Below are 22500 nucleotides of genomic sequence, written 5' to 3' on the forward strand. Positions count from 1 at the left end.
GTGTTGTATTATTTTCAAGTAACAAGAAATTTTTCAGATTATGAATTCTAATTATAAACTTTGAATTTAAAAATAAAGTTTTGTATTTAATGTTTTTAGAAAAACAGTGTTTCATTTATTGATCATCAGTGAATAGGATTGATTGTGTGTGCATAAGGCAAAGTGATAAACATGTTTTGTTCTTTTAGTTTTGCTAAAGTGAATTAAGACCAGGGAAACAGAGTTTTTGATGGAGTGATGCCCTTTACTCTAGAATATTTCTAGTTTAATTTTTGATACCTCACACATATTCTGATAGACTTAGTTTGATTTTCCAAGTAATAAATAAGTTTTTTCTTAAGGGATCACTGTTACCTTTAGAGTACTCAGTCGTAATAAATAATGTTATGAGAGTTCAGGTATCTGGCTGAAGTGAGGTATATTTTTGAATCTTGAGATTAGTTGTGTAATAACCAGGTACTTGATACGCATCGTGACATTATAATATATATATGTATATATAATATATATATATATATATATATATATATATATATATATATATATATATATATATATATATATATATATATATATATATATATATATATATATATATATATATATATATACATATATAAAGACACACTCTAGGCGAGCTCTTGCCTGTCAAGTGAGCCATAAGAGTGCTAACAACATCGGCAGGACATAAAGAGGCGCCCAGTGACCGCCGCTCCCTTTACGTCGCCTTGGGTGACACAAGAGCTACTCTCCTCCACATTCTAATTAGCAACATGATAGCCGCTGCTAGAGGAATGCTACTCGCCATCTAAGGTCACGTGCTAATTGCTGTTAATTGGGGCTTTCTACTGAGGTAGGAGGAAGAGTCATTTCTTTTTTATTTATGCATATACAGTATGATATAATATTAATGCCTCCTGCTCTTAGCCGCGTAAATATAACATAAGGTACACAGGACATTAAGGAAATGAAAGTAAGTTTGAGCGTTGGCAGATGATGAAAATGCTATTGATTGAGGATAGTGTGAGACCCTGCATAACTAATAAAATATACGTAAATAAAACATTATCGTAAACATAAAATGATACACAACAGGATGTAGGCCAATCCAACAACAGTTGATCTTCAATGAGATGAACATGAGGGCGAGCGTTATAATAATAGTAATAATGATGGCCAAACATGCAACAATCATAACAATGATATGCTTCATGTCAGCACACGATCGCATGAAACTATGGAAAGCATTTAACGAAATGCCGGAGACCGTCATTGAGATCTCGTCTTGCCTTCTTTCCCATACCTTTGTTAACTAATCACTCCGCTTCGCGGTTTTAAAATGTTTCTGATTAGCAGGTGACGGCATTTCCTGGCATTGGTCAGGTTACTGGTTTCTCATGTCGTCTTCCATTTAGTCTGGGTGGCTTGGCTTGATCCCTCGAGTAAAGTTACGATAATTTGTTTTGATCAAGTTATGTTTAAGTAAAAATAATTGGATTATCTATGCTATAACTTTGGCTTTCTGTAAGTTTCTTTGGGGATTCTGACTCGTTCTGAACAATTTTAAAAATATACATACATACATACATACATACATACATACATACATACATACATACATACATACAGTCATGGACCAAAACTCGGTCCATCAGGTTCTTACAAAAACCTAAGACTGGAATGACTGACAGAAGCTACGACAAACAAAGGAGGAAGGAACAAAACCAAAAAAAGTTAATACTAGTTTATGTATATTACAATATGTACGACTGAGTCAAGGTTTGGCAAAAATAAATAAATCACAATCAAATCACATAACAGGAGTAGGTAAATGAAATCCAATACCAGAACAGATGTGGCAGAATCAAGGTACTTTACAGTAAAACAACAAAGTAAAATTACAATAAACATGTTAAACAAGTCAGCAAACACATAGCTACATCAAACAGTGTAAACAACAACAAGCTGCATAATCCAAAACAATAAACATAATATAAAGGAAGCAGCACACATCATTAAGCAGCATTAATATCAAAATCACGCAGCACCAATAATAATATATAATCACAAACAGAGAGCATAAATAATAATAACTATACCCCAGCGGTAATACAAATTCTTCAGGCAGCACCATGCCAAAAAGATCACACAATCTCAGAGAGACATCGAGACAGACTCCGCTGTCCAGGAGGATGGACACCATCAGACGATCACCGTCCGTCGAGTCATCAAAACAGCCAATGACTATTGACAGGAACACATCCCAAAACACAGATGACTACGGCTAAGTCGAAGAGACAACAGGTTAGCTGTCTCACTGGAAACAAACTGCTCCACAGATGACTACATCCTCCAACTGCCGAAGACAACAGGTAACTAATACCTGCTATTCAAAACAAGAAACCAAGCCGCTTTGCTGTCGAGAACCTGACTCTCTGCTGTCCCAAACCTGACTCTCGCTGTCACGGACACCATGACAAACGTAAACTTCATATACAAAAAATCAAGCACCACTGGGTAAGGAGCACACCCTCAACAAGGGAACAACCGGAGAGCTATTGTTTCAAACAAAAAAGCAATCACTAAGCCTCACAATACGCATCACAACATTATATATATATATATATATATATATATATATATATATATATATATATATATATATATATATATATATATATACACACATTAACTATATTAGTTTTTAAATTACGAAAAAGGTTAAAACGTGTTGATTATACAAACAAAGATACAGCCATGAAGGAAAAGTGAAACAATTTAGATGCTAAGTACTTTCATCTTATTACCAAGACATGGTCACAGCAACTAAAGATATATCCATAGACAAGGGCCTATATATATGGTGGGTATAAGTCCTGAGGGAATACAATAAGGTTGGGATGTCACAGGATAGTCAACAGATGAAATCTACCTATTGGTAATCCTCTGTCTTTCAAATCCTTCTGGAACATATGTTTTATTACAGGGCCAGAAGAAAATAATCCTTGGCTTATGTTTAGGTTCTTCTCCCAGGTCAACAGAATCGTAACAAATTACAACAAGATCCTAGAAATAGTTTCATTACTTTGTAATATGACACTGATTTGTGTCCAGTTAGTCTGTGGGACTTCTCACCTAGATGCAAAAATGGAACATTATTAGTCTGACCTGTTCTTACTGAATATTTGTGTTGCTTGAATCTGGTATTTAATTCTTTACTGGTCTGACCTAAGTAAAATAAATCACAATCCATACAAGGAACTTTGTATACAATATTTCTATATTTTCGGGGCTATTTTTTTACAAGAATGTTTTTGATATTATTACATATGAAGGATATATTTGTATTAAACAATTTTAGAAAAGTTTTTACAGCTTCAAATGCAATAAAATGTGGCAAACAAAGGGTGTTTGAGGACACGACTTTTTTTCTTTCCGATTTTGCATAGAAGTTTTTCATAGCTTTATTGTAACAAATATCCATAATGTGGCTTGGATAACATAGATCTCTTCCTATTTTTCTGATTTTTTGAATTCTTGATCTAAAAACTCAGGCCTGACTATTTGCAAAGGTCGAAGAAACATTGACGAAAAAACTGAAATTTTGATATTTATATGACGTCCTGAATAATAGTGTACATATGTCAAATTATTTGTCTTTTTCCTATAAATACTAAATTTAAAATTAAATGGTTCCTTTTAAATATAAATGTCTAAAAAGGTAAACATTCATCTCTCTCTAACTCGGGTGTAAATTAGTTCTTCATTGGAGGGGTGGGTAGAGCTCTCGGCTAGCACGCCGTTGGCCCAGCTTTCGACTCTCCGACCGGCCAATGAAGAATTAGAGGAATTTATTTCTGGTGATAGAAATTCATTTCTTGTCATAATGTGGTTCGGATTCCACAATAAGCTGTGGGTCCCGTTGCTAGGTAACAGTTCAGGTTCTTAGCCACGTAAAATAAATCTAATCCTTCGGGCCAGCCCTAGGAGAGCTGTTAATCAGCTCAGTGGTCTGGTTGAACTAAGATATACTTAACTTCGAGTGTAAATTTAATAGAAGGGACCTGATCATTTGGTTGAGTCCGTAAGTTATTTACATCCAAATCTTTTGGTATGATGGCTAAAATATCATCAGCATAACGGTACCATGTAATTGGAAAATGGAAAATATTGGGGATGTAAAGGCGTTAAAAAAATTCCATATATAAATTTGAAAGAACAGGTGAAAGCGGGTTTCCCACTGCCAGTAATAATCACATATGCAAAGTCTTATTAATTCTATGACCTGGCTAATTATTAATGGCAAATCAAGTTTATGCAATTCATCTTTAAGGTATTCCAATACCGAGTCAATTGGAACTTTAGTGAATGAGAAACACATAAAAACTTATTAACCGTGAACCTGGATTGATTGCAATACCACTGATTTTGTCAGTTTAATCCAAAGAATTAAGATGGGTACCAGCAATAGTTCCTAGCAATGGTGACAATAATTTTGTTTGATATTTTGGAAGTTTATAAGTTACGGAACCAATACAGAAAGAAAATAACCCTATGAGACCAATAACTAGTTCTGCTGGTTTCGTAGCTTATAAGCTTTCAAAATATCTAACAAAATTATTTTCACCGTTGCTAGGAACTGACTGACTGACTGAAAGTTCTCAGGCATCGTGACGTATTAAGTACAAAATATCTGTCAAGTACAGGATTGGTAGAAAAAAAGAAGATAATTAATGAAGACCTGGTTTCAACGATACAATAGAGAGAGAGAGAGAGAGAGAGAGAGAGAGAGAGAGAGAGAGAGAGAGAGAGAGAGAGAGAGAGGGACTTATCATCAACTATGGAAAATAATGGTATGGTTTCATCCTATCAAATTTAACCCCATCATATGTTCGATACCTTTCATATGGCAGCATCCACATCCACTTCATGTCGGATGCAATCCCCTCCCGTGTGGATTCGTCCACTTCTGGTTAATCCAGTCTCTACATGACATGCCTCCCTCCGCTCCTGTCCAGCTCGTTGATAGAGTGTATCCATTTCACATCTATAAAACCGCACAAATGAGAAGCCCTCCATTGTTTTCCAACTCTTCCCGGATCACTGGAATGGCAGACACGTGGACGTGGCTGGGATATGGCTCGGTTATTGTTATCATTCAGTGTTATATGTAATCCTTGTTATTGCTATCACGATTAGTAATAGAAAGTATGGATAGTAGTCGTAGTCGTAGTCGTAGTCGTAGTAGCAGTAGCAGTAACGTTCAAAATATTCATACTTTTATATGGGACACTTTTGTTTGGGACAATACAGGAGCAAAATGACATCAGAGGTGTTGAGAATAATTAGTAAAGATTTGTTTCACTGATCGCTTCTTCCACTGATGTTTAAACACAGGTTTATAGAGACAACAACATCAAAGTTGCTTAACCGGGCACTTTAGAAATCCACCATGCAATTCTTTGAGTTTACAATAATTAGTGAAGAAAAGTACCAAACAAACCGTCAACGGAAGCACAAAAGTAGAAGTTTAACACCTCAGACAGACGCATGATTGATTTCAAATATCAAACAAGGATATGGATGGAGACCGAGGAGTGACAAATGAGTAAATAATATAAAAATAATTACGACGCGGTAGGAAATAAACTAAAAGCAAATAAACAAAAAGCAAACTAGTACTAAACAAAGGACCCATAGTCAATACGACTCACATCAATGCACAGCTGAATTGTCTAGTGTTAGGAACCAAAACGTATAATAAAAGAATGATATCGACAAAGTTCTATATTGTTAAATATTCTCGTCCATCTATACAGTGTTGTCAAGAACATACCTCCTCCAACAAAACACTTCAAAAGAGAGAGAGAGAGAGAGAGAGAGAGAGAGAGAGAGAGAGAGAGAGAGAGAGAGAGAAAGTCTATATGAAAGGTGGCTTTAAAGACATAAAACTATCTGCCAAAAAACTATAGCTCTGTGACGGGAACACCAGTGTGTCCACCAATGGAAACTTTACGTTCGTGGGAAAGAGAAACAGACTAAACTTGGCCTAAAACGTCAGGCGAGTGGGCATTCAAAATCAATGAATTTTTGGTCATTTGGAATCGAGCTTAACTGTGCGGGAATGAAACGGGTAGATAACTGATTGTAAATAAATAATAAAAAGAAATTATATTCTTCCTAACAAAGATATGAATCACGTTGAAATTACAAAATGAAACATGATGACGGTTTTAGGAACTTGACGGAAATGGACAAGCTATACTGGCTCAGGATAACAAAATATTACATGAAGTTGGCCCCACCCCCTGCTTGTCTTTATGTTGTAGCTCACTTTAAAAAAAAAAAAGTGAGCTAAAGCAGAAAGACAAGCAGTGGGGCAACTCCATGTAATATTTCCTTCAACGGGGCATCCATTGTTTGATTTCAGAGTAAACATACTTTGAATTCTACACCAAGAAAATATTGGTATATATATTTGTGACTGGCAGCAGCTTTTTCGCCTACCAAGTGCAAGGTACTACTGTAAGTTTGATTCCGGGGGGAGGAAGGGCAGATGTATCTCTGCAGCACTAAGCAGTGACTTATGTACCTGGTAGTTAAAAGACTGTGGGGATCATAAGCATGGTAAAAGAAGGAAACAGGACTTGCAACCTCATTAAACATGGCCTGCTGAGGTCAGTGAGGATAACTGCATAACTTGGTTTACAAGTTGAAAAAGTCAGAAAAGGCATGCAAGCCCTTCGATATAAACTATGTTGACTGCTAGTTGATATCCTCAGGGAGGTGACAGAAGACCATCGCAATAGAGGACTTCATACATCAGCACTTGAGACATGACGAAAAGCCTCCTGTGGAAGACTATCCAAGGTACTGAGCTTGTTTCGCTAGAACAAGCGTCGCACTACAGCAGCCTATGTTGAATGCTAAGGTGTCCTCTCCAGCAGGACGAGGTTGCTTTCACTGATGCCCAGCAGAAGTCACAGGAGCAACCACTCTTGTAAAGCTTTATGAAATATCTCTAAGATTGTCCCCAGTATAGTTTCTTTGCTGACTCGCTTTTTCTCATTTGAAAAGCTTATAGGTTATGTTAATATTATTTTTCTGGTTCGTTTTCAGTCTTTAATTTTGTCATTGCAGTCACTCACACATCGAGGGTATAGCCTTTATGATAACCATAAGTTATTGGGTGAAACAGCTGTCGGAATAAGAGTAAATAAATGGTGTAGCATAGCAATAGTATTTTCATAACTTTCAAAAGACAAAATGTATTAAAAATTTCAGAAGTGTTGCCTAAAAGCAATAGATGCCACATGTTCATCAGCATTTACTGAATATTGACAAGAGAAAAACTATGCCCAAAAAGTATAGGATATATATATATATATATATATATATATATATATATATATATATATATATACACACATATAATATATATGTATGTATATGTATATATTATGTGTGTGTATTTAATATGCACATATATATATATATATATATATATTAATATATATATATATAATGTGTGTGTATGTGTGTTTATAAAAAGCAGCGACCCCTTCTCCGTAAACAAAACTCTGATCTTCTTCCAGTTTGGGAATAAAAGATCAAGGCAGCTTTAAAACCAAAAGTCGCGAGCAACGAGCATGAAAAGCTTCCCATACACTGAAAATAACTTTCAGCAATAAAAAGGCCGCGCGTGCGAAGAAAAGGGAAAAATAGCAGAGAAGGAAGGGAAATTAAAAGACAGAATTACTCAGTACTGAATGGTGAAAATATTAAAATACAGGATATATGAGAGAGAGAGAGAGAGAGAGAGAGAGAGAGAGAGAGAGAGAGAGAGGGAAATTAATAATAATAGTAATAGCGATAATCATTGGTAGGAGTGAAAACGCCGATGAAATGTTAAAATTACAACATACAAAATAAAAAAAAATTGCGCACAATAAAAATTTACGAAATATGATAGTGAAGGCATTGCAAGATGCTAGTGACCGTAAAAAGAGAAATTAGCCCAATCTTACCACCAAAGCAGGAGTAAGTAAAACTATTCTTTGCAATATCCAGAAAGCTCAAGAATAATGAAATATTTATTTATTTCAAAGACCTTTCCAACTATAAGCCCTAATAAATAGCAATAATATGCCAGATGCCATTGAGAGAGAGAGAGAGAGAGAGAGAGAGAGAGAGGTAATTACCGAAGAAAAAGAAAGAATAGGGAATTAGATATGATTGCAAAATAATGTGGAAAATAAGACTTTCAAGAGGAAAGCACATTAAAATACATAAACGCGCAAACAAAAAGGTCGCTGGTATTTCTGAACATTTTTTGTAATGTTTTTATCACGGCTAATTTCAACACTTATGTCCTCTACAAGCAAATACTTTTAGAGATTAAAATCTTACCCAATCGTTCCCCAGCTTTACTGCGATCACTTGCCAGCTACCAGAGGCTCGGTGTTGTGCTGCAAGGAGGGAGTTCAGATCCCTTGGCTGACAACTCTGAAGCGATTTTGGTGGACAAGTGAAATGTCTTCAGATCTATCGATTTAATCTTCCCTGCTTTTTCGTCACTTGCCTTCCCGCGAAAATAGTTATATTCAGTGTTGAAAAATGAATGAAAAAGTTCTCACGGAAAAGGGAAAATCAGATAACTCTAATAAAACCACAAATAACAATTGGATACGAACAAGAAAGAGTAAAGGGTAAGAGTTATACAATGACCGCGTTGATTTCCCCACCACAAAAAGTGAATGTTGAGCCCAAGTTTCCAAATGAGTGAACACCCAATCCACAGAATGTTCGAAAACTGAAGGTTTATCTCCAAATGCAAACCTCTGGATTAAACCAAAAATGGGAAGCTTTGAGTTTAGACAGTTGCAAATGGCATCAATTTATCCAAAGTTAAAAAAAGATTAAATTCTGCGGCCCATTAACATTGTACAACCACGACCACTGAAAATGGAAGTAATGCTTGTAAAAGCAGAAGCACGTGCAATAATATTAGAAACAACAACGATAATCATAAAGCGCCGAGACAGCACATGTCCGCTACTGCACAACACTCCGCCCCAAGTACTGTGTCCCCAAAAATTACATACTTGTCGCTTCCCGAATCCAGTCACTTTTCTCCAGTCACGAGGCCTTTCATCTTTGTTCAAATTTTGTAAAATCCAAATAGAGTTGTTCCTGCACAATCCTACTATCAAAGAGACAAACAGACTGAACCAATATTAAAACCTTCGTTGTCAGAGGTAATAATTGTAAAATAATAAAAAACCGATTATTAAAAGTAAACAGTATAGACATCGCCTAATGATTAATGAAAAGCAAGGGATACAATCCACTGACGACAAAGTCACAACATTGATACGAAAAGAGGGGAAGGAGACTTGCCTGCAAGCGTTAGCATGAGCAGTGGCAGTCATTTCAACATAATAAGGAAACTGAATTTATATAGCTAGTAACGCATGAACGCTCCTTCAGCAAGAAGTGGGAATGGTTCATTTATAGTACGGCGGAGGAGAGACAGCAAGTACAGACAAGATTTTTTTCAGGAAACACGCACACACACACACACACACACACACACACACACACACACAAATTCGTTCGTTGGTGCAGAGCTGACTCTCAACGAGGAAGCTAAAGCTGACCCCAAACGATGGGCCTTCGAAATTCAATAGCCTCGACGCCTTTTTAAACATGACATGCTACTTTATTTTTTAATTCATCCAATTTCTCTCTCTCTCTCTCTCTCTCTCTCTCTCTCTCTCTCTCTCTCTCTCTCTCAGTTTTATTTATTTATTGAGAGAATGCAGTTTACTGGAATATTTTTTCCTCTTGATCCATTGCTCAATGTTCGGATCAATCACTAATTTAGTTTGGTTATCGAGCAGGTACACTTTACACTTTCGCTGTCAGCTTTTTAGTTTTCTGTAAAAGGAAACTATTGAGATGGCTTTGTCTGTCCGTCAGCACTTCTTCTGTGCGCACTTTTTCTGTCCGCCCTCACATCTTAAAAACTGCTGAGGCTAGAGGGATGCAAACTGGTATGCTGATCATCCACCCTCCAATCATCAAACATACCTAATTGCAGCCCTGTAGCCTCAGTAGTTTTTATTTCATTTAAGGTTAAAGCTAGCCATGATCGTGCCTCTGGCAACGACATAGGCCAGGCCACCACCGGCCCGTGGTTAAAGTTTCACGGGCCGCGGCTCATACAGGATTATACCGAGACCACCGAAAGATAGATTTATTGTCGGTGACCTTGATTATACGCTGTACAGAAAACCTGACTGCGCCGAAGAAACTTCGGTGCATATTTTACTTGTTCTTGTTAGTGAAGTCGTAAGGTTGCAAGTGTACTCAGCTCTGGGGCGCTGCAAGTGAAGAGCGTCCTTCCAGCCACCTATACTGTACACTGAAGACGTAGTACCAAATATTTTCGAGTATTTACAAACAACATTTGACGACAAAAGGAAGGGGTAGGGCGGGAATCCTCCCTTCGATGATGAAATATGCACTTTCAAGATAGATAAAAATATGAAGTCTAAGAACAAAGAGGGAATGGAAGTAGTTGCGTCTTGGGTGTTGCCAATGTAGCGTCTGAAAAGAACAGATAGCTGGACTATGGAAGCATTTTGAAAGACGTTTCATCACCTGCTGACCTTAGAAGCTTGACGTTTTGAAATATGATAAAAATGATAGCATTTTCAGTAGTTCTGTAGTTAGTACTGTGCCTGTACTGTAAACGGTGACATAGTAATGATACAGGGACGGAGGCAGTCAGCTTCATCCTTTGTGAGGAGTAAGGAAAGAAAGAAAGGAGGAAGGAAGGGACAGAGAGCAACATGGCTTCAGAGGAGTCTGTTAGCGAATCGTTTTCTGCAAATTGGAAGTGGGTCAGTGTCTCACACCTCCCACCAACGACCATTTCATCTTCAGGACTTAATCACTCGACCTTCTGGTAGTTTCTATTATAGTTTCTGCAAACTAGAGAAAGTCTTCTAATAGTTTGGCTTTAAAATAACCTATAAAGTGAAAAAGAGGTCAAGATAATAAAAAAAAACATTAGGGAGAAATTACCTATTAACCAAAATTCAGCAAATTTGGGTAATTTTGGCTTTTCAGTTGACATACGAGGTTGGAAATGGGTCATGGTAAAAATACGAGGCGGGAAGCAATGGTTAACTCTCCGGGTATATGTGTACAATTCCTCGGATCAGCGACAAAGAGGGGAAGGAGATAATCAAAATCAATAATAATGAACTAATATGTGACCTTAAAGAGTAATCTAAAATAGAAAAAAAATATTGAGAAAAAAACCCTTAACCATCAGGATACTTGAATAAAACGTTTCATTGAAATCAGAGAATAAACAACAGGAGCATTAGATTAACAATAATCTCTAAAACAATGCCTTTCGACATTTTTAAATAATAATAATAATAATAATAATAATAATAATAATAATAATAATAATAATAATAATAATAATACTGAAGAAAGGTAAAGAGTACGCGTTCCATAAACATGATGCTGAAACTATGTTTCACTAGATATGAAAAAACTCGTTTATCGTACTTTGAAGTTCCTTAAGATTTAACCCAACGGCAAATCTCACATTCACAGCTAAACAGGCGAAGGAAGTGCTCGAAGATCTGTAAGAGATTTTAGGCCTTAAGGGATTTTCATTGGCTGGGAATCTGGACTTGATCTAGTATTTGGGGAGAGAGAGAGAGAGAGAGAGAGAGAGAGAGAGAGAGAGAGAGAGAGAGAGAGAGAGAGAGAGAGAGAGAGAATGAAAAACGGGATAGTCTGATTAGCCAACAATATAAAACAAGAAGTGAAGGAAAGCATGAACTAAGAATATTTCTCTTTTCTCTCGTCATAGAGAGAGAGAGAGAGAGAGAGAGAGAGAGAGAGAGAGAGAGAGAGAGAGAGAGAGAGAGAGAGAGCATCACAGGAGGTGAAGGAGGCGTGAGACAGGATTGCAATGATCTCCTCTGCTCTTTCCGATAGACGTATACACATTCGCTGTGGCCTCACTTGCAACACTGCCACTTGGCGTCCTCTTGCCTCTATTTCATCTTTTTACAAGTTTCTCGCAATCTTAATATTTTCTCTTCATAAAATTGTCCAAAAACGAACCAAAACACAACTCCACCCGTCTAGGAAAAGTACAGGGCTATACGTGAGTAATGCGAATGAAGTCGAAGGAGGAGTTGTGTAACTTTCATAGAGGATCGGATGATGCACTGCAAGGGGTCCAGCTCTTCTCGCGGAAGCCAATATTCACTGGGAAAGTGACACTTGGCGTCTCGGAATCCATATGATTTGCGGTTCGTCAAGGCTGCTGTATTTCGAGAAGGGAAAAATAATCAAAGCAGGTCTAGGGGAACGGGAATTTTTTTTTATTACTTTTCCATTCTAAATATTCCTACCAGTCGCTTGATGAATAAAGATCATTTCCAGGTGAGTCATTTTGTTGATTTACCTATTTCAGTATACCAAGAATGACGAGCAAATGTACAAGAGATATAATCCATTATGATAAATTTCAAGTTATAACAAAACACTAATATTTGTTACACGCCAAAATTCTTAAAAAAATCTGTGGGGCTTAGAGCTCAATATTATTCCGCATGTTAACAAAAACAGCAACAATAGTAATAATAGCGACGGAAACGATAGAGCTCACCACAGTGAAACTGAACTATTATTCTTTGGCAACTCATCACCGATAAAATTCTCGCTTTAGAGGCAACATTTTCTCTTGAGGTATATAGTCTGCTACTAATATTCGTTCAGTCTTGCCACAAGCAACTACAGACAAAAGGACCTTGAAGATGACCCACACCCTTATCGCTGATACTGCCAATGATGGAGAGGTCACGAGAAATCCACTTATCTGTCACTACATGCATTTCGCAAACCATTGCAAATTTGGTTTACTCCGGGTCCTTCGACTGACGAGAACTCACTGCAGTCAGATGAATATTCAGTTGTTACAGTGCAAAGTTATGGAAGCGGCTACCCGAAAGCATTATGCATGTTATTGGTTATAAGCTTAAGAGGAAAGCTCGTAATAATATGTTAAAAGGTCGTGTTCCTATGCAGTAGCCTGTAGTCTTATTTACTGATACACGTTTCTATCGCTTTTACCCAGTCAATGCTTACTGGTACCATTGTTTTCATCTGCCTCTTCTCCTTGAAAATGATCCTTTTATTGCAAAAGGCTTTCTCTTTGTTCATCATGTGCAATTTGCAAATACTGACGAACATAAACAAAACTTTGCGTTACTAGGAAACGTCTCTGTACACAAAATATTCTAAAGACAGAATCGACGCACGATATCGGTTTCATAGTGCTGTGGAGGACAAGGAGTCAGCCAAGACATAAAGACGTATTTCAGTTAACCTAAGGCTTAAACCTCCCTGCAGCGTCACTCTTATGATAACTGGCAAACTACAACTTTATTTTATATATATATATATATATATATATATATATATATATATATATATATATATATATATATATATATATATATATATATATATATATATATATATATATATATATATATATATATCAAACTACAAGCGCAGCGAGCGAGAGACCAACAAGTGAATAAAAAAAAGAAGGGAAGGAACGCCAGGAAGGGTGATAGAGGGGAGGAGGAGTCGTAGTAAGTCATTAAATTTAAAAGTTTTCTTTCTGACAATAATAACTTGATAAGAGTCTTAACGAAGCAATGACAATGAGAGACAGAACTCCGAACCCCGTAAAGAAGCGTTTTTTGTTGTTGTTATTGAGGTTTTTGTTGACCTTTTGTTGCTTTATTTTTCGTGGTATCTGCTGCAAGACATTACAGCGGGGAGCGTAATATTCATAACACACATTCGCGCGAACCTGGTTTAAGGCTTCCCTGGAAAAACAGGCCAGTCACATATGGATTATATACTTGACATTCCTATTCTTCTCCAGACCCTCAGTACCTTGACCATTTCAAAGAGTGAGATTCGAAAACACCGAACGAATTGGACCACTGTGAGGGAAAAAAAGTTTCAAAGCGCCACCGGCCTAAGTGCAGTGGACACACAAAAACACTTGCTTAATCAGCGATTTCCTCCTTGTCCTCTAGGCCTGCTGTGAACAAGGTACTTTCCGTCGCCACCTGTCCGCCTTCACCTAAGAAAACTACGCTCAACCATACGGAGCTTCTTTGAGTTAGTCTTTCAGAATCTTTGCCAGGTGTGGAAAACCCAGCGATTTAATCGACGTGATTATGAGTAAGGGTGGGCTCTTTCGTAAATGTCGGCTGGAGTAATTTTATGGATTCACACTGGATTTATTTTTGAATCGACAGTCATTTTATTCAAGTAATTGTACCAATTTACCCCAACGGAAAAGAAAACAAAAAATAGGCTGAAAGAGCGGGGACTAAATATGGAAAAGAAGAAAGACCCCCTTTTAAAAGAAGAAAGGTTTCAAGAACTGTTCGTTTGGGAGCATCTATGAACATCCTATTAAGAAAAACTAATTATAAGAAACTGATTGAAATTTGTTTATTCAGGTGAAAATGAATGAAGTTTTTTGAATCACAAGATAGTACATGGAATTTTCTTCAAACTAGAGGGAATCTTTGAAATGATCAAAGTTGCCTAAGGTTAATGAAATGAAACATTCCCATTCAAGAGCATCGGTTTTGTGATACACGATAAAATCTATCAGAAGACAGGTGCAATCTTCATAGTGTTACCACATGACCTGTCATTCTTGATATCACCTGTTCGATGACAGCCAGTTTGACCAGAATTCAATGAGCAATGAAGAGTTGCTTTTGGCTGGTCAAGACGCCAGCATAGTAAGAGAATAAGTTGCGCTATTCAGTTATAGCCCAAGAGTATAATGTATACTCAGAAGATAACATAGCCATATATAAAGAAAGGTCTTTGATAGGAAGAGATACTGGTCTTTTATGATGATGAGAGAGAGAGAGAGAGAGAGAGAGAGAGAGAGAGAGAGAGAGAGAGAGAGAGAGAGAGAGAGAGAATGTTTGCTCCAGCGATGTGCACTTATGGAGAGAAAAAGTATTTTATTACAATGTGAAAGGAGAGAGAGAGAGAGAGAGAGAGAGAGAGAGAGAGAGAGAGAGAGAGAGAGAGAGAGAAAGTTCAAACAATGCGAGCTTAAGGAGAGAAATGATGTTTTACTGCAATGTGCATGTGTGCGAAACAGACAGAATATATGTTCTAATGATGTGCACATACAGAGAGCGAAACAGAGAAAGAAAGAGAGAGACAAAGCGTGTTCCTATGAATATGACTTGTGTGAGAGAGAAAGAGAATGTACATTCTTGCAGTGGGTTCGTATGGAGAGAAAACTATTACTGTTTTCTGTGTGCCTGTGTTTGCGGGTAAGTGTCTGTGTGTGTGTGTGTGTGTGTGTGTGTGTGTGTGTGTGTGTGAGAGAGAGAGAGAGAGAGAGAGAGAGAGAGAGAGAGAGAGAGAGAGAGAGAGAGAGAGAATGCACGATCCTGTAATTTGCACATATGGAAATAAAAAATGTGTTGCAGTCAGGTGTGTGAGAGAGCGTGGAAGAGACAGAGATGTGTTCCAAAGATATGCGCATATGGAAACAGAAAATAAGTCTGTTACTCTAGTTTTTGTGTGTATGAGAGAGAGAGAGAGAGAGAGAGAGAGAGAGAGAGAGAGAGAGAGAGAGAGAGAGAGAGAGAGGGGGCTGTCTACCAGTTGCACAAATCTTTTAAACACTGCTTCGAAACTTACCTTAAAACATACACAAACGCACACACGTACACATACACACACACCAGGAAAAAGCTACGTAGAGTTCAACTGTACTATATATTCTCAGAATAGCGTACTTGAGATGCTTCGTCAACTTCTGACTAACGATAATGAGACGGAATTAGTGAATGGCCAACATCCATTTTCGCTTTTCATTTCTCTCTGACCTTCCATCACAACTTAAACGTAACGGAAAGTAGCATGAATTCTTTCTGTGCACCACACCGTGATGGCCATGATGGCGTAATAGGTGGCGCAACTCTAAAGACCTTTTCTGCAAACACAAATCAGTGTGGGCCCTCTCAATGGGATATTTTCCAATTATATTCAAGAATGCAATAATGATTTTGATACCCAAACCAGGAAAAGATACTAGTCAGGTAGAGAATTATAGACCAATATCATTACTAGAAGTACCGGGCAAAATATTTGAAAAATAATTAACAACAGATTAGTGTTGTTCCTAGAAGGTAATCAGCTACACAATAATAATCAATATGGATTTAGAAAAGGAAGAGGGACCCAGATTGCAATAGCAACAATATATGAGAGTATTGCACTATCACAAAGAAGAAGGTACCTATGTAACCTAGTATGTAGAGATATAACAAAGGCATTTGACAAAGTATGGATACAAGGACTTCAATACAAAATATTACATCTCAACCTTCCAGACATTTTTGAGAAAATACTATGCAACTTCATCAAAGATCGAACAGCAGCAATCAAGTCACAAAATTACATAGGGAATCCATTCCCGTTACAAAGTGGAGTCCCACAGGGATCTGTACTCAGTCCAACACTATTCATATTATATACATCAGATATGACTTCACCACCAGAGTACTGTACTGATGTCTGCTTTGCAGATGATATAACTCAAATAATTATACACCCAGAAAAACGCACTCGAAGAAGGGATCCAACTTTGAAAAGACAAGTAGCACAAAAACAATGAACCAAATTGAAAGAATTAATCAGTTTGAAAAGAAGTGGAAGATAAAGACAAATAAATCTAAATTCCAACTAGTATCAGTGTCTGCTTACAAACCTGCACAAATAATGTTAGACCAACAACCGATGAATTTTAGTAAAAGCACAAGAATACTAGGAATGCAATTCGGACAAAGAGGAATATCAAGACACGTGAGAGAAAGGCTAAGAATAGCAAGAACACAAAATACAAAGCTAAAACGATTTAGGAATATGAACACAAATATCAAAATCCATTTCTACAAAAGCCTAATCAGACCAATAATGGAATATCCACCAATACCCAACGTGTTTAGCATCGACTTCAATATAAGTGCATTACAAAAATTCCAAAATACGATGCTAAGGTCCGCAGTGAGAAACAATCAAGAAGATGACGGTCTGAATATAGAACAAATACACAAAAATACAAAGTAGAACCAATTAATCAAAGATTATACAGACTGGCAACCAACGTATGGAGCAAACTAGATCAGTACAACAGTGAATTAACAGAAGAATCTGTAGCAGAAGAGAGAAACCACCCAAACAACATAGACCACAGATGGTGGAGAAGAGTATCTTCATGTCTTCATCGTGATGAACCTCAACCATTATATTATTAAGAAAAGCCTTGTGAAAAGTAATATTTAAAATTTACTAAGTAGGTATCATGCAAAATCATTATGATAATTAACATCAAGGTTAAAATGAGGAAATTGGAACTAATTTTTTTTTATTTTATTTTATGCTTTAAATATGATTATACTAATAAGAAATAAAATTCAAAATATGCAATATGTACAATTTACTATGTTGTTATAATGTAAAATTATTATTGTATTGTGTTAATATTAGAAAAATTGTACCCTTACCTAAATAAAATTGTGGATAAACCACACTTGACATTACTCTTACTAATATTTCACTTTCTAAACTATTTCCCTACCATGGTTAGCTAGCTAACTGCCCTCACCCTTCTTTCACCCATCTTACCTATCAGCTAAAAAAAAAAAAAAAAAAAAATCAATCAGTAAAAGAAACTGGACTAAACCAGATTTAAAATTAAGTAAATAAATAAAGAAACGGTTAAGTTACATGATTAAAGCAAAGAATGCTAAGACTATGAATTATAACACTTTTGGTGATAGTTTGCACAACAAAATTAGGATAAGATTTAGCTATGGATGCGATTTTGCAGAAGCTCCTTCCCTCATTTTTAGTTTATAAACATGAGCAGAAAACGATGTCGTCCAGAAGATGGGCAACATGAGAGAATTCTGCCTAATATTACTGTATGTGCTGCTAAGACACATCACCTTCTTCAGTGAATTCCTTTGTGACGCATGAACTTCATTATTTTCTCGAATAAACAATTTGTTAAAATTTGACTTAAAACCTGAAAGTTGTATGTATGATAGCGACGATACAATAGTCATAAAACCTATGCTAGGTTAAGTTAGGTCATTTTTGGTTAGCAGGAAAATATATTTCATCGGTGAATGCAAAATTTGTTATTTCTACATTTTGACATTGAATATCTACTTACTAACCTGAATTGGTAACCATTCCAATAGCTTCCCCATAAAACAACCCATAATCGGGAAAACCATTATTACATGATCTGAAGTAAAATTAAATGTTCTACCTTTTAGCATAAGCATATATATGTGTATACATACACACACACACACACACACACACACACACACACACACATATATATATATATATATATATATATATATATATATATATATATATATATATATATATATATATATATATATATATAAAGATACACACACACACATACATATATATATATATATATATATATATATATATATATATATATATATATACATATATTATATTATATATATAATAATCTTCCAAGCTGTTAAATGTAAAGTAGCAGCAGCCATGTTGTTTCCGAGACACGTGGTGGTAGGAGAGAGAAAATCATGACACTTATAGACGATCCCTGCATCCTTTCATTAACCAAAAGAGTATTCATCCCCCTTGGGAAGCATTAAGCCCATCTTCTATACTATTTTGTTCCTGTAGCCCAACTCTCTGTCCTGTCTAATCCTCTCCAAGATACACCGCCACAGTTCGCTATCTTCTTCCCACAGATAATCCTGCTAAAACGGCAAATGGGTCAATAACAGCTCGTACCTGTCGAAGCTTTCGCCAGCCGTCATGCAGGGACTGGTTCCTTCTCCCACCACGGTATGCCCTACGGCTATAACGACATCGAAGAATAAGTCCCACCTATGACGGGATGCCCTACAGGATCCAACCAATCATGCTATCTGATCTCACATAGGCACATATGCCTTCCTGTCTGAAAATGACCATTGTCCAATCTGATTTCCTTAGACACTCCTTTGCAGCTGCTTGCATGGGCCAAGAGAAAGCAAGCAAGAGACATGACTGTCAGTAGCTGGTTAAGTACAAGAAAGACCCACCCTCATGGTTCTCAAGTGTTGAGCAACAGAACCGAAGTTCAGACTAAGTCAACACTTCCATGTATCCTGTAGCGAAGTCCAGGGACTGCTCTACTCAGCAACATGAGAGCCTGAGGTAACACTCTTTCTGCCTGAACTGAGTTTTCCTGTGTTGATAGACCTGACATCGAAGAAGCTGTGGCATATGCAAAGGACCAGGAAAGGCTGGAGGCACAACAAAGTTAGGTAAAAACACATAATATAGTTGTTGAGTAGATGTGTGTGGGGAAATAACAGTAGAGGCAGAAGCAACCTGTTTCAGAGTGACGTAAAATGTGTAATGGTAATGAACAGTACTTAGCCTTATGTGACAGGCTATTTCACTGTCAGCGTTTGAAAGTATTATTTATTTCACCTTTAATCAGTTGCTCTGTGGTAAAGTAAAGTAGTGTTTCCAGTTTCACCATGTATCAATGTGCTATCACTTTCTAATGCGATAGTTGAATTACATATATTTGATCTTGTGGTTAATGAGAGTAAATTGTGCTAAAGTTACTTGCTTGAGGGTGCAATCAAGCAGTTTTCCTCTTGTTTTTCCTGTTTTATCAAAAAAATGTGTAAGACAAGCCGAAAAGAAAGCAAAAGTTGCTTGGTGGATTATCAGGAGAGCAGCTTCTTCTTTACATAATTTTTTCATTCTCAGCTTTAAAACTTCTAAATTCGTCCTGGCTGCCCTCTCCCCGTTGTTGTGGCAACCTGGAAGGTTTCTTTTTTGCCTTACAAGGTGTCCCAGCTCCACCTTGTTGACCAGTTGCTTCCAGCACTTATGAAATTATTGTAAATAATGTGAATACTGTATTTGTTGATTTTATTGTATGTTATTCTGTTGATTTTTACCATGTTGTTGTCATTATGAATTTATTCAGTAGCTTTGCTTCTAATTTCATGTTGTTAATTTTAGTTCTTTTGGGAGAGAATGAGATAAACTCTGAGCCTGCTACTCATTACCACATGAAAAACTGCAGAGTACTTTACTCAGATATTTGAGGCATAAGGTCAAATTTCCTTTATCTCCAGAGTCGTGTCTGTAACTACCATTTGATGTTTTTATCTGAGAAAGGTTGAATTCTTAATCCCATGGTTTGATGGCCCTGACTTTATTTATTGTTATAACATCCCATAAGCACAAGGTATGGGTGTATACACTAGGCCTGGGCCGCCTATTTATCGTCAGAAAAACTTGCAGTGTAGTTGCTATAAAGTTCTTTGCTCTAAGATTTTCAGTAAGTTCTATAGTTTTTATGTATTTGCTACTAACCGCAATCCAAATATTGATGACTCTATATACGGCTGTCTCTTGGAGAGGATTAGTATAACTCAGTCACAGGATTCAAATGCTTCATTCATTATTTGTGGAGACTACAATGCAAAGCACAGCAAGTGGCTTAGTTCAAATTCCACGGATCAACATGGCCAGTCTGCTCTTGAATTCTGTGCATCCTCCGATTTTGCGCATATTTCTGGTAAGGGATTAGACCTCATATTCATAGATGTTCCTGCTATCGTCAAGTCCAAGACCTGATGATAGAAAAAAGCTGAACTGCTTCACTGAGTTTTCACAGCTAAGCAATCATCAGCTGAAGATATCCTTCTCCCTGATATTTGCTATCCTGGACCTATTCTTACAAAATTTGCATTTGACTCTAGGGATGTTAAGAGAATTCTTGATAATCTTAATAGCTGGGGTTGAGAAGATCCTGATGGTTTCCTCCCTTTTTTTTTTTTTTTTTAAAGGTTTCTAGTGTGTTGTCTCCCAAGATTAGTAGATTCTATAGATTTATATGTTGACGTAGTATCTTTGTGGATGAGCTCAAGCTTAGTAATACAGCGCCAGTTCCTAAGAGTGGCATATCTGCAGACTGTAGTAACCACAGGCTAATTTGTGATTTCCCCTGTTCTCTCCAAAGTTGCAGAAAAAACATATCTTTAAGCCATTATACAAGTATGTGGAATTCAAAAGAGATCTGGCTGCGGTGCTTTTCTATCTGTCCTCACTCTAGCGATCTTAATAGTGTTTGACAGACTATGATCACCCACTTTTCCTCTGAAATCACTCCATATAACACGAAATGGAGTTTCGTATGAAAACCCGAAGTCGTCATTCACACAATAGCACTGTAAACCATGTGTGCTGTGTTTCTGGAAGAGATAGAGTTATACCGTCTAAAAATACAGAAAGAAAAGATGATGCGCGAGCGGGCGCGCGTGAGCGCTCTCAAACAATAAATCTTTCTGGGAAGCAGCAAAGACAAGGGCAAAACAAACGCTAACAACAAACAACAAACCGAACGCCAAGGCCAAAGCCGAAAATGAGCAACGGCTTGCACTAACAAGGCAACCCCGTATAATGGTCTCTTATCAGACTCTAATGGTCGAGAGAGAGAGAGAGAGAGAGAGAGAGAGAGAGAGAGAGAGAGAGAGAGAGAGAGAGAGACTATATAACCATTATCATCACATCATCTTCAACTCGTAATTCACCATTTCTCTCTCTCTCTCTCTCTCTCTCTCTCTCTCTCTCTCTCTCTCTCTCCAGCTGTACGCGGAACAAGTGCAAGCGTTCCATTGGCAAAACACATCAACTTACATTTTTGGGCGTTTGTGAGCTGGCTCTCAAAATTCAAGACCATTTGGGGACTACAAACAGACAAAATAAATGGCGCATCTCCAGTTATATAAGAAAAACCTAAAAACAGCTCCACTTGCACTCCAGTACCTGATTAATGTTGATTGCATATGACCTCCGATTTCGACTGAGAGAGAGAGAAAAAAAAAAGCGACCAAAGACGCATTTCATAAGCACCTGCACGAACAGAGAGATTAATTACGCCTTAAATGGGGGAAACAGATAAGGAAGACCCTATTAATAGAGGAGGAGGAGGAGGAACAGGAGAAGGAATAGGAGGAGGAATAGGAGGAGGAGGAGGAGGAGGAGGAGGAGGAGAAGGAGGTGGAGGAAGCTAGTGTTCCTCTATCAAAATCTATCGATCAACAAACCCTCAACAAGAATTCCAATAACGCTGTGATCGAGAAATAACTATGCCGAGCTTGACATAATCCAATGTGGTATAGGTTTAGTGAATGTCCTTGGGTATTCCGTACAAAGGTATTCCCCGATAAGCACTTTACTAGCCCATTTTTCGTAAGGAATCTCTCTCTCTCTCTCTCTCTCTCTCTCTCTCTCTCTCTCTCTCTC

The 22500-nt window shown here is 37.2% G+C and overlaps 1 protein-coding gene across 1 annotated transcript in view; it reads right to left on the reverse strand.

Annotated features, from left to right (window-relative positions):
* Nucleotides 1–22500, reverse strand: part of SerT (Serotonin transporter) — a 419533-nt gene that overhangs the window by 33387 nt on the left and 363646 nt on the right. The window lies entirely within an intron of this gene.

Source organism: Macrobrachium rosenbergii, chromosome 16 (assembly GCF_040412425.1).
Source record: "Macrobrachium rosenbergii isolate ZJJX-2024 chromosome 16, ASM4041242v1, whole genome shotgun sequence".
In the NCBI taxonomy this organism is placed as follows: domain Eukaryota; kingdom Metazoa; phylum Arthropoda; class Malacostraca; order Decapoda; family Palaemonidae; genus Macrobrachium; species Macrobrachium rosenbergii.